This window comes from Pyxicephalus adspersus, chromosome 4 (genome assembly GCF_032062135.1).
Source record: "Pyxicephalus adspersus chromosome 4, UCB_Pads_2.0, whole genome shotgun sequence".
NCBI lineage: Eukaryota > Metazoa > Chordata > Amphibia > Anura > Pyxicephalidae > Pyxicephalus > Pyxicephalus adspersus.
Genome location: NC_092861.1, coordinates 44,166,269 through 44,178,509, shown reverse-complemented (window position 1 = coordinate 44,178,509; position 12,241 = coordinate 44,166,269).

Here is a 12,241-nt window from a genome sequence, read left to right as displayed (position 1 = left end):
AGCCTGGATCCAAGTCATCATCTTATTCCCCATGCCCATGGTACGGAGCGAGGCCAGCATAAAGTCCCAATCCACTCTATCGAAGGCTTTTTCTGCATCGGTGGAGAGCAATAACGAAGATCTGTCAGAAGAAGCCGCCGCGTGAATCCATGAAATGGCTCGTAAAGTGTTGTCTCGGGCTTCCCTGGAAGGCATAAACCCTACTTGATCTACGTGGATAAGAGCATGAATGTGGCTTTGTAGTCTGTTGGCTAGAATTTTGGTAAACAACTTAAGATCTTGATTCAGAAGCGAAATAGGCCTGTAGCTGCTACATGCCGAAGGGTCCTTATCTGCTTTGGGGATTACAGTGACTATAGCTCTTAAGGAATCCAGTGGAAGAGAGCTCCCATCCGTCAATGAATTGAAGGCCGCTACAAAGTGAGGGGCCAGGTCCTCAGCGAACTTCCTGTAATAAGGGAGTGAAAAGCCATCTGGTCCTGGCTCCTTCCCTGACTTAGTTTGCTTTATACCTGCCTGGAATTCCGCAACAGTTATCGGGGCTTCCATATCCTGACGTGCTGAATCAGACAGGCATGGTAAATCAACTCCCTCTAAATAGCGCTGTATTTTCCCCAAATGGGAGTTGGGTGCTGCCCTCGACTGATCGGGCAGTTTTAGATTGTATAGGGAGGCGAAATAATCTCTGAATTTTTCGGCTATCTCTTTCACCCGGTATATCTTTCCCCCAGAATCAGTAGCTAAAAAAGGGACATGTGTGCGGGCCCTTAGGCCTCTGAGGGCTCTTGCCAGTAGCCACCCACATTTATGGCCATGTTCATAATAGGTTAACCCGCATTTAACCAGGGCTGCCCTCGCTTTGCCAAGACAGAGAGAGGGTAATTTCTGACGTAGAAGAGCCAAGTCTGAACCCACCTGTTTGTCCAAGGAGCGCTTATGAAGGAGCTCTAACTCCTGCAGGCGTTTTATAGTGGAGGCAATTTTAGCTTGTCTTTCCCTCTTCAATCTGGCCCCTTGTTTTATAAGAATTCCCCTAATTACAGCCTTGTGTGCTTCCCAAATCACAGTGGGGGAGCAGTAAGGAGCAACATTCAAAGTAAAGTAACTCCTCATTTCGGAGGTCAGCTCCGCAGTAACCACTGGGTCAGCCAAGAGCGGTTCATTTAGTTTCCAGTGCCAAGACTTGGGGGAAGTGTAAGCTAAATGTAACGTGAGAATCACTGGTGCATGATCTGAGAACGCAATGTTCCCAATCTTGCAATCCACAACCTGCATCAGGTCTCCCTGCTTAAGCCGGGGTTAGGGGTGGGTAGGCGGTACCTAGGGAAGGGGTCAGACACAAGGAAGGGCAGGGAGGAGGGGGACTATTTGAAGAGAGGTTGAGGGGTGGGGGAGGGGGGGCAACCAAGTAACTAAGTACCAAAGGTACGTAAGGCACCAAAGGGTGTCAAGTCTCAGATAACCTGAGAGGCCTAAGTGGGGGAGTTATACAAACTCTACGACGTCATGGGTGGGGGCCCCCAACCCGCCCCCCACACACGGCCTAATGAAAACCGAACAACTTATAGCTGGTAGTAATAACACTGCATCAGCCATTGCACATACAACATTACTGGACACATATGAAAAGGGTCAAAGTGCATACAAGTAAAAAAAAAATAACTGTGAATCTATTCAACAGACTCATTAATGAGGTACCCAGTAACCTAATGCTAGGCATAACATGGAACTTGAAAGTAGCAGCAGGGTTCACAATTCACCTGAGAATGGCCTAACAAATAACCCGCAGTACAGGCATATATTATATATAATTACCCCGACCCATCCCCTGAAGGGGTGGGTCGAATGTACCTTGAAGGCCACAGGAACACAGTAGTGCAAACTTGAGAGGTAAAGTTCTTGAGGTGAGGACCATAGGTGGAGTAGGACCAGTCCTTCTGAAAACCCAGATCAAGCAAGTCCATCTTGATGAGGTGGAGCACGGCGGCGCCGGGTTCTGCCAGTCTGCGTATGCCACTGGGCAGCTGAAGTTGGTGGCAGAGGATTCAGCATCGTTGGCCAATCTTGGGGGGAGGGGAATCCTCCGATGTTTCCTCTAAAGAGCCCGTTTTATGAAAGAAGGAGCCGATTTCACGTGGCCGCGGTGTGTCTCCCTGCAGCCTGACACTGCGCTGAGATCTGTGTCCCATCTTGATGCCTGACACTGCGCTGATATGCCAGCACAGCGGTGTTATGCCAGCCGTATGCAGGGCGCGGGTCCGGGAGCCTGAAGGAGAGCGTCCTACCCGTCCACGCGCATGCGCAGTCCCCAGTTCATGTGTTTTAATGGCATTGATTATCCCCTATTAAATGTTTGGTGATTCTCCCCCATCAAATGTTTGGTGAATGTCAGATTTTTAGCTTTATAAAAAAATCCCTTAAAGCAAAACTCCATCAAAGCAAAGCTCCACTTTAAAATGTGTCCCGGTTAGACACCTGACCTCGTATTTGTACTACATTTTAATTGCACCTGTGGCACATTTTGCGCCACCATACTTGGTGAGATGGGCTCGAGATTTAGGTATAGACTTTTCACAACCCGAAGCAGACCAATTTTTATCTATAGCTCAATCCTCATGTAACAGCTCTGTGTATCAGGAAACAGGCTATAAGATACTAACTAGGTGGTATAGAGTGCTGTCCCAGATACATTTTATGTTCCCGCTGGCCTTGGATACACATTGGAGTTCCCTGTGAGGAAAAGCATACTTTTCTGTACGTTTTTTGGGAGTGCCCGAGGTTTCGTCTATTTTGGGAGCAAGTACATAGGCTTCTCCTACGCTTCATGGATTTTTCAATCCCTCTTGAAGTGGGTTTCTTCCTGCTACACTATACCACCATCCCAAGAGAGGTCTATCTTAATTCCTTCCTTATCAGAATAATTGATGCAGCGGGAACCGCATGCCTGGACTGTGGCGTCAAACAGGGACTACTACTTTAGCCCAATGGTTTCAACAGGGTAATGGAATGTACATAATGGAAGACCTGACTGCCTCTATAAAAGGCATAGAAGACAAACATAACCAGATGGTTTTATTGGGTTTTGTTCAGAGACTCACCCGACTATCTGACCACACTCCAAGCTATTGTGTAAGCTTTATCATTATTCGTAGCATCCATAATTGTCTATTTCACAAAAAAAGTAACCTTTTGGTATAAATATGATAAGTAAGACATGCTCACCTGCAGTTCTAATGTTCTCAGCCCAGCACTGAGTTCTGTATTTCCTATACCCCTCTCCTCTTATCTTGCCCAGACCTTCAATAACCCCCCATCTTCCCAATAGTTATTTTTCCCCAATTATTCTTGTGAGTTGAGTTCTTCAGGAGAAGAAATTCTCAGTGTGTACTCAAATGCTAATGTTATATATTTTAATATGTCAGCTATTTTCCTGACATTTAACTAATGTTTTGTTGTGACATGTTTATTACACAACTGTTATGTTCATGATTGTTGTACTGTTTTGTGAATTTTAACCCTCTCGGGAGTTAATCCCGAGTGTGACTCGGGATGGATTTTACATGCAAAAAGCGGTAATCCCAAGTCACATTTGGGGTCACTTTTAACCCTGCTCCGTCGCTGTCCCCCAGTGTCCTCCTGGTCCCCGCAGGTCCTGGGGACACGTCCTGCTTCTTCTATCTCCAGTAGCGAAGTGCATAGACAAAATCTACAGGGTTTCCCGGTGACGTTGGTACATGCGTCGGTGTTGGTGGGAGGATCGTCGGGAAATTCAAATAATTTTGTATTGGATTCAATACAAAATAGCTGTATTGAGTCCAAAACAAAGAAATATGCATATAATATATATATATATATATATATATATATATATATATATAATTATAATAAATATATATATTTTTATGCTACTATACAGTTACATTACATGTTTAAATTTTTTTTTCAGATTTTTATGTTTTGTTATTGAAAGTTTTTTATTGAATTTATTAAATATCAAAATATCAGTGAATTATGCCTAAGAATTACAGCCTACAATGAAAAATAGATTTCCATGCAAAAAATTGTATCGCTTTTTGCATGGAAATTTGGACGGAATTAGACCGCTAGGTTTATGTCATTGAACCTTCCCAATAAAGCCTAAATTAAAAAAAAATGTTTGTACATGTTAGAACCTCTACCAAGTTTTATTATGTAATATTTGTGTCTATAATGCATGTATCATTTCACATAATGACTGTTGTTTTCAGGCACGAGAGTGTTTATATCAGTCTTTATGTGTCTCTTTATCTTTAGGTGTGAATTGAGCCTTCTATTTCACTGGGGACAAAACATAAAATAAAACATCTGTTATTGCTTCTTAATCTTTCTCATTATATAAAAAAAGAAAAAAAAAAGTTGTGCATAAAGAAGGCTTTCACAATTTACTTTCAAATTTTGTTCAAACTGTAAAATAAACTAGTCATTAATAATCATGAATATATTTACACATATTTCCATAATATTTATTGTTGGATTTGACATTCTTCTTGTTGGAATTCTAAACTCCTAGAATTTGAATGGCAGAATATCATGGAATCTGCTCTCAAGTCACAAATTCTTCTATGTTGGGCTCATACAGTATTTGACCAGACAGGAGTCATTTCCCATTGCATAGACCTTCATAATAACTCTGTATTATATTAATGTTTTAGACCCAACCATGATTTTTTTGTAAATGAAAACATTAGATTAAAAATGTGAATAGAATGGCCTTTATTGATGTGTGACCAATGAGTCAATGTCAATCAAGGCAAAGATGCCAAAGTTGTATTGTTAGAACTATTGTACCCACATTTGGGATGCTTGTGTGTGCTCCAAACTTACAGGAGAGCACAGGGTAACATTCCAACATATATATCAAAAACCTTCTATTTAAATGTGCTAAAAACAAAAGCCACCAGCGTGATTGAATAAATATTGATGCATTGAAGGATTAAAGTGCATCAAAAACTCATTATTGGTATAAGTCTCCAAAATGCAATTCAAACAATAAAAGCATTCAACAAACTGTCCATTCTATTTCTAAACCCATGTTACCATGCTAAATATAGCAAATATGTTGCTGGGTAGGAGACAGCAATTTGTTACATTAATATATGTATTACAACTTTCATCTAATACTTCACTGTGAATAGGTGTAGCTGCTGTTTGATCAAAGCAAATGTAATGTTAGAACCATAGCATTCACTTTTGCCCCCAGCAAATAGCATAAGAGTCAGAGCTACTCAATGTGTCCCCAAAGTATGCTTAAAAATAGAATATTCAGCTTTGACTGTAACATATCACTCAAGATTTACCTATGCAATACCTTAAGGACAGTGCCACCTGCTAAATGGTCCCTGCTTTCCTTGCAGCTGAATGGCAAGCTCTGGAGGTAGTAAGCACCATGCCACACATACTAAAGTTACTGTACTTTAGGACACCAGCTTCTGCTATTAAGGTATTTGTTCAGGCACTTTCACTTATAGGTTGTCAATGTTTAGCCTTGTTTTCTTTTTGGAATAGGCATGTTGCATTGTTATGACAGTAAGGAAACTAACCCTGAGAAATGATGCACAATGGTTACTAAAATGCATGTGACAGTGGCTGCATAGAAGCTACAGGAAATCAGCAGCACTGCAATTCAACAAAGGATGAGAAAAAGATGAAAACAGTATTTTATTTGAATAAAAATTGTAAATGTTTATGATAAAAATCGCTTTAACAAAATAATGTTAAAAGTTAGGATTTACATGTACTTAAAATTTTTGCCATTTTAGTCACCACCATTTGTGTGATGTATTTATATGATATGTGTACTGCTCACTTTTTATGTTTACTGTAAAACCAGTACTTTTCCAAATATTTAAGACAGAAGAAAATAATATTATATATAACATATGCTATACGAATTCCAGCTAATATGCCCTTCAGTATACAGCTGTGTATAACTGTAAAAAAGCTACTCAATGAATTGTTTGCAGACTAACTGGGTTACTGAAGAATTGGATTTCTGCATGGGTTCTATGCAAGGACTAATTCATTTATTGATATTTATTCATACAAAGAAAATAATATAACAGGCCTGTCTGTTCTTACTCATTCCACTTAGTATATAGAACAAATCAGAATGTGAAAATGAACTATGGCAATTTTCTGGAGTCTATATTTAAAGTTGTGAATTTAACATTCATCGAAACATTCCGTGGTGGAGAATCAATTACTGCCATTGAAACACATGAACCTAGAAGATTCCTTACCAGGGAATGTTTCAGTGAATGTCACATTCACTGCTTTAAATGTAAAGCCCAATGAGTCTAGAATAATATAGTGATTCTCAGTGATTCAGATTATTCTTCCTGGAAACTGCAGAGTAAAGGCGTTCCTGCTATCATTATACCTAGTGTGGGTCTTTTAACAAACAAAAGTTCACACTGGGCAGGTAAAAATGGCTTTTGTGAATAATTTTTTATATTTATTTTTTCATTTCCGTTTCTGTTTTACATTTTGATTTTGAATTGATGCCTTCCTATAGGGATACCAGACTCTATGACTGATGAGCTAGTCTTGTATATTTTAAAGAGGAAAAGCATACCTTTACAATAACAAAGGTAGACCAATATCTGTTTTTCTTAAACTGTTCTGAGTGTTATAAATCATTAGAATGAATACACTTACTCATGACTAAAATTTTTCATGCTGAGTGAAACTCAATGAACAAAGTGAAGCACATTTACAGGAAGATGCTGCCACTTAGTGTTGAGTCAGTTACAAGGATTACAGGACAATTCTGCATAGTCTGCTATTATAATCCTTATCATGTGAAATAATTTCATTTATGCTATTTTGCAGAATAGGAAACCCTATAAATTATGATGAGGGTCACAGTCCTAAAATAAATAAGTAGATTTGTCACAGAACCTACTGTGATTTCTGTGGTTAATCAATACATTATTTAGCTTCAGTAACGTATGGTTAAGAATAGAAGAACTCATTTAATTGACTTCTTATACTTTGCGACACAGATATGTTCATAATTCATTCTGCTGTGTATTTTTGGTGTTTTGTATAGCATATTTATTGATCCTATAATGCATCCTTTTAGCATGGTTGGTGGGATATCGTAACTTCAATTCAACACAGCAGATACAAAAGTCAACACATCCTCACCTGTCCTTTACTCCTCACTGCTCTGTTGACCTTCAAGCTTGGGGGTACGGGGCCTCTAGAGGGCGCTACAGCTTGCTCAGGAGTGGTGTGAGCCCTGAGACAGGCCAAGGCGCAGAATCTAAGCAATACCAGGTCTTCTCCAGGGCCTTCAGTGGTGAGGATGTTCTGCTGCTGGTTACTGCCATTTTGTGGTCCTTGGGCACACCAATGTGGGCAGGATGATGCATGGTACCAAATCACCGGGTGGGAGAATTGTCAAAGAAGGCCGGGTCAAGGCAGGCAACAAGCAAGAAAGGTCAGGAACAAGCCAGGAGTCAAGAACCAGAAATCCAGGGAATAGACACCGGTGATACAAGGGCAACTGCAGATACAGGAGACACTGGAAGCGACAGGAGGCACAGGTGAAACGGGAGACACACGTATTACTGCAGACACAGAGGAACACTAGAACAGCACAAGGGCACAGTCAGGGAAACACCAGAGTGGGTTAACATTGAAGTTGGACAGGGAAAGCACTGAATTAGCAGGCATAGAGGAAATGCTTAGCAGAGCTAGGGGGCTCAGCATTAGTGGAGACACTTTGCACGAACGCAGAGTGCTGTGTCTGAGCTAAATAAATAGCCAGATATGATCTGGGGCTATTTCCGGATTGGCCAGCGGGATGGGCGAAACTAGTTTAACTTGAAAAAGCAGGGGTGCCCACAGTCAGAACGGCCAGCAAGCGCAGAAGAGAGGCGCCTAAGATTTAGTGAGAAAGAGGTACGCGTGACACTAGGGTAGATGCTGCCCTATGCAAGCTTAGCCATTTCAAGTCCCTTTGGCAGCTTGCTTTTCCTTCTCTGGGGAAAGGATTCCACCACAGCCACAGCAACACACAAATGTATGTGTGTCAAATTTTTGGATAAAGCAGTGATCAATAACAATAATGCAGTAGAAATAAGATCTATGGGGGACAAAAATATATAGGATACCCCTACCTTTACCATAGTTTGAATTATAAATGACCTCTTCACTTCACTTTCAAATACCAAAAAAATAACAAATGTTTTGTGTAGCAATTATATAGAATATATCATTTTAAGGACAGCAAACATGTCTATATATTACAGGAATAAGCAGGAATAGCAAAGTTAACATTATCCAGCTATACACAATATCATTTACTAGTTTATTTCCTTAGAGAACAATTGAAGTTCAAAATCAGTATTCACCGAGTCAACCTAAAATTACCTTTTATTAAACGATTGTCCAGATTTGAGGCATGGATAACCGCAATACTGATAACACAGACATGTATGTGCATATGTTTTGCCTCCGGTATCTTATATCACTCCTGAGATTAAAATTGCTGATTTGGAGGTCAGAGACAGGGTTATAAAATTTCAATTCTGCCTATATAAAAATAATAGCTATAAAATATGTCTTATGTCGATGACCTGTCTATGGGACATCTGTGTATCATTTAGTCTGGATTTATTTATAATTTATCAAAAATGAAAGTAATAAATCTCTACTTTGTTCAACAGTGAAGAAAAATAATCACATATGGGAAAAATTAGCATCTCGTGCAGTATGATGTGAAGCTCTGATATGGTAGTCTCTTCAATCAGCATCCTGTCAGGTTATATCGCATGACAAGACTGCTGAGTGACTGGGCTGTCATCCTGACTACCATGTCTATGCAAATCGCATCTGACACATAATAACCATTGTTTCCATCATTTGCCTTTCTTGTCCACTTGGGAAATTATTATGAACACAAGATACCCTAATATCTATGCTTTATGTGGGTAAAAGGGAGGCAAGTGTAATTGGTATAATTTATCAAGTTTGCTGAAATTGAATAAAAATATTATACTCAAGATGGTAATCATTAGGAACTGGTCGATAAATGCACATGTTTTAGGATGTAATTTGCCCGAAAATAACACATTATACAGCAGTGTATTGACGGGGCTCACATCTGAAACAAAGCAGTATTCATTGGACGGGGTGGTGCCAATGCACCCTATTCACATATAAATACAATTCAATTAAAATACACTTCTCACCAGCACTAGAGTTCTGACACTAAGAAACCCCTATACACCATTAGATACTTGACTTCAACACCCTGAGACCCTACATTTTGGAATTCTACTCCACTGTTATGTACATATTTCATTGTCAAGAGATAATCTTTACCCTACTGCAAGTCAATAGTTAGTTTATATGATTTTTTTGCTTTTAATATATGTATTTATTTATATTTCATTATAATTTTTAAAATTACTACTTAAATAAAAATGCTTGGTAATATAACACAGTAAGACTTTGCCTTTGCCAGACCTACCCTGCTATTTGTATAAAAACATACTTCCCTGTTGTTGACTATTGTTTTCAAGGTGAATAGAACAATCTAAAATTACAGTTTGTGCCTTTTCAAGGACTATTGGAACCCTATAATTACCGCTGAGTTCTATGACTAGTTCCAAAAAAAGCAGGATGAGGCATTTCATTGACATAAACACAGATACCTACAGTTGTTGCTAGGGGATCAAGCAACAACTGATCAGTTGGGTTCCAGCCTTAGAATGTTTATTTTGGAGGCATCAACGGCAATTATATTTTGACCTACAAGGAACTGTTTAAAGAGAAAGAGTACTAGAGAACAGGTGGGGTCTCCCACTACTCACTGGGCCTGATTTATTAAAGCTCTCAAATCCTGGAGAAGATACACTTTCATCAGTGAACCGGGGGATCTAGCAACCCTGGAATGTATATTTTAAAAGTAATTTGCTATTTGTTAGCAAACATTTTCAATCCTGGACCAGATTTGTTGCAAGTGTATCTTCTCCAGTCTTTGAGAGCTTTACCAAATCAGGCCCAATGCCTTTGGCTTTAATGCTTTCCAAACCACCAAGCATGCAGTTCAGAAGAGTCAAAGTGAAGGCAGAACTTCTGATCTCCATATTTTTCCTGGTGACTCTAAAATGCAAATACCTTTGAATGAGCAAAAAAATCTGTTAGCCTTGCCAGAAACTGTACTGACAGTTATCAGTTAGTATTGTTCCCTGCCCCCTCGATGGTTTAATTCTAACATATAGAGTAAATATCATGGTAGAGCGCAGGGCTATAGTGCACATTGGAAAGTTCAATATATTCTGGTCCAGGAAGGGCTGGCTGTTGTGAATGAGTTCGTATGTTATTTTTCAAAAGCAGATTCTCAAGGACAACAACCAAAATCCCTAGCAGTAAAGTTTTGTCCAATACATAGTAGTTCTATAGTAGTGCTACCAAAGAATAAGGCATTAGTAGAGGGACTCCTAAATTTCCATTCAGAAAAGTATAATATACACAGTATAATAGATAGTAAGCATACACTTGGCAAATATAATATCCTAAAGGAAGGTACAGACACAAATTGTGGAGAATACTATTCAAAGAAGTAGAAGGCCAGAGCCCTGGCAAGTTAGGATCTCCATATTCACTATGCTTGCCCCCAACGCTTGTTTTGCTAATGTTTTCCAATTATTTTTTCTATATTTGTTACATTAGCACCAGTAAACTTCAGGGTTTATGATCTTGGTTTTTGATGTGCATAAATAATACAATACAAATTCCTATGGTGTTCTATTATCCATGGCAACAAAACAGAATTTACCATTCAGCTTTTTAAAAATCTTGTTTGCCTTCTCTTATTTGATTGTTTATTTAAATATATTCTTTGTTTAAACTCTTTATGAGGCATTATTTACTTGCATAGACATGTTGTAGAACTTTACATTTTAAATAAAACTCTGTGTTCACTAGGACGTGGTCAGTTCACAATTCCTGATGTGTATACATGATAATATATGCATATACAAAAATGTAGGACCACCCTATGTATGGCAGATAGTGCACACTGTATGCTTAAGAAAAAACTGCTGTGAGAAAATGAGAAAATAAGCTACCTGCTGAGTACTTTGTCTTTGAACTACATTCAGTGTAAGTCTGTCAGCAGGACTATCCATAATTTTGCACTAAAAGACAGGAAAGAACTCTGGCTGTGCTGCACTGCTAAGCAGAATGTTCAGTATGTGATTAGAAAATACAGCTGTCCTCATATGTACAGCATGATCAAAATAAAAAAAAATATAGTCAAAAGTAAAGAAAGCAGTAGCACCTTGTTATATTATCGCTTACATTAGTCTAATATGTAAAAAAAATACACACATAAAAAGGGCCCATTCACATATATGTACTGCAAGAATACGTGCAATAACACACAGGTTTCTACAGCCACACAGTAAGACATATACCATGAGTTTTGATGTCATTAATGGAAACTCAGCTCTCCTTTGTGCTGCACTGCGGGACAATAGGCTGTAGTGTGGTGCTTTCCTCAAAATAGTACAGGTGCAAGTTTAGGAGTATTGTAAAGAGTTGATCAGCCAGAAATCCCAGTGAACAGACTTTCCCAACACAACAATGATATGAATGTATATATGTGAATATATGGGTGCACACATGTGCTGGAGCTGTATGTATGTATAAATGGGCCTTTATAACTAATAACTCTAGTGCCCTGGGGATCGCACACTCTTCTCAATGAATGCAGCCACAGCTGCAATCATTGAGAACAGCGGTCACCAACCTTTTCACGTTCGTGGACCACTTAAAACACCGGCTCCCGACCACGCATGTGTGGGGAGCCGGGTGTCACTCAAAGGGGGAGAAACCTCCCCCAGAGTGATGTCATTAAGACATAACCCCCCCCACTCCTCCATCACAGATCTGAGCCTGCGATGGGAGAGTGGGCAGGTTGTGTGCAGAGACAGCCTGCCCCACCTTCCTGAGGCTCGAAACTGCTCGGGGTACATGCACCGCGGCTCTGGCTGGTGCGTCCCCCCTAGCGGGGTCCTTCTCCTGACCCCACACGGGGATGCACCCACCAGAGCCGGGGACCCCCAAAATTTTCTCACGGACCAACGGTCGGCAACCGCTGATTGAGAAGATGCCCAGCAAAGGAGAACCTCTCGACATTGTAATATAAATATCTCTTACAAATAATTCATTTGTTACAGATACA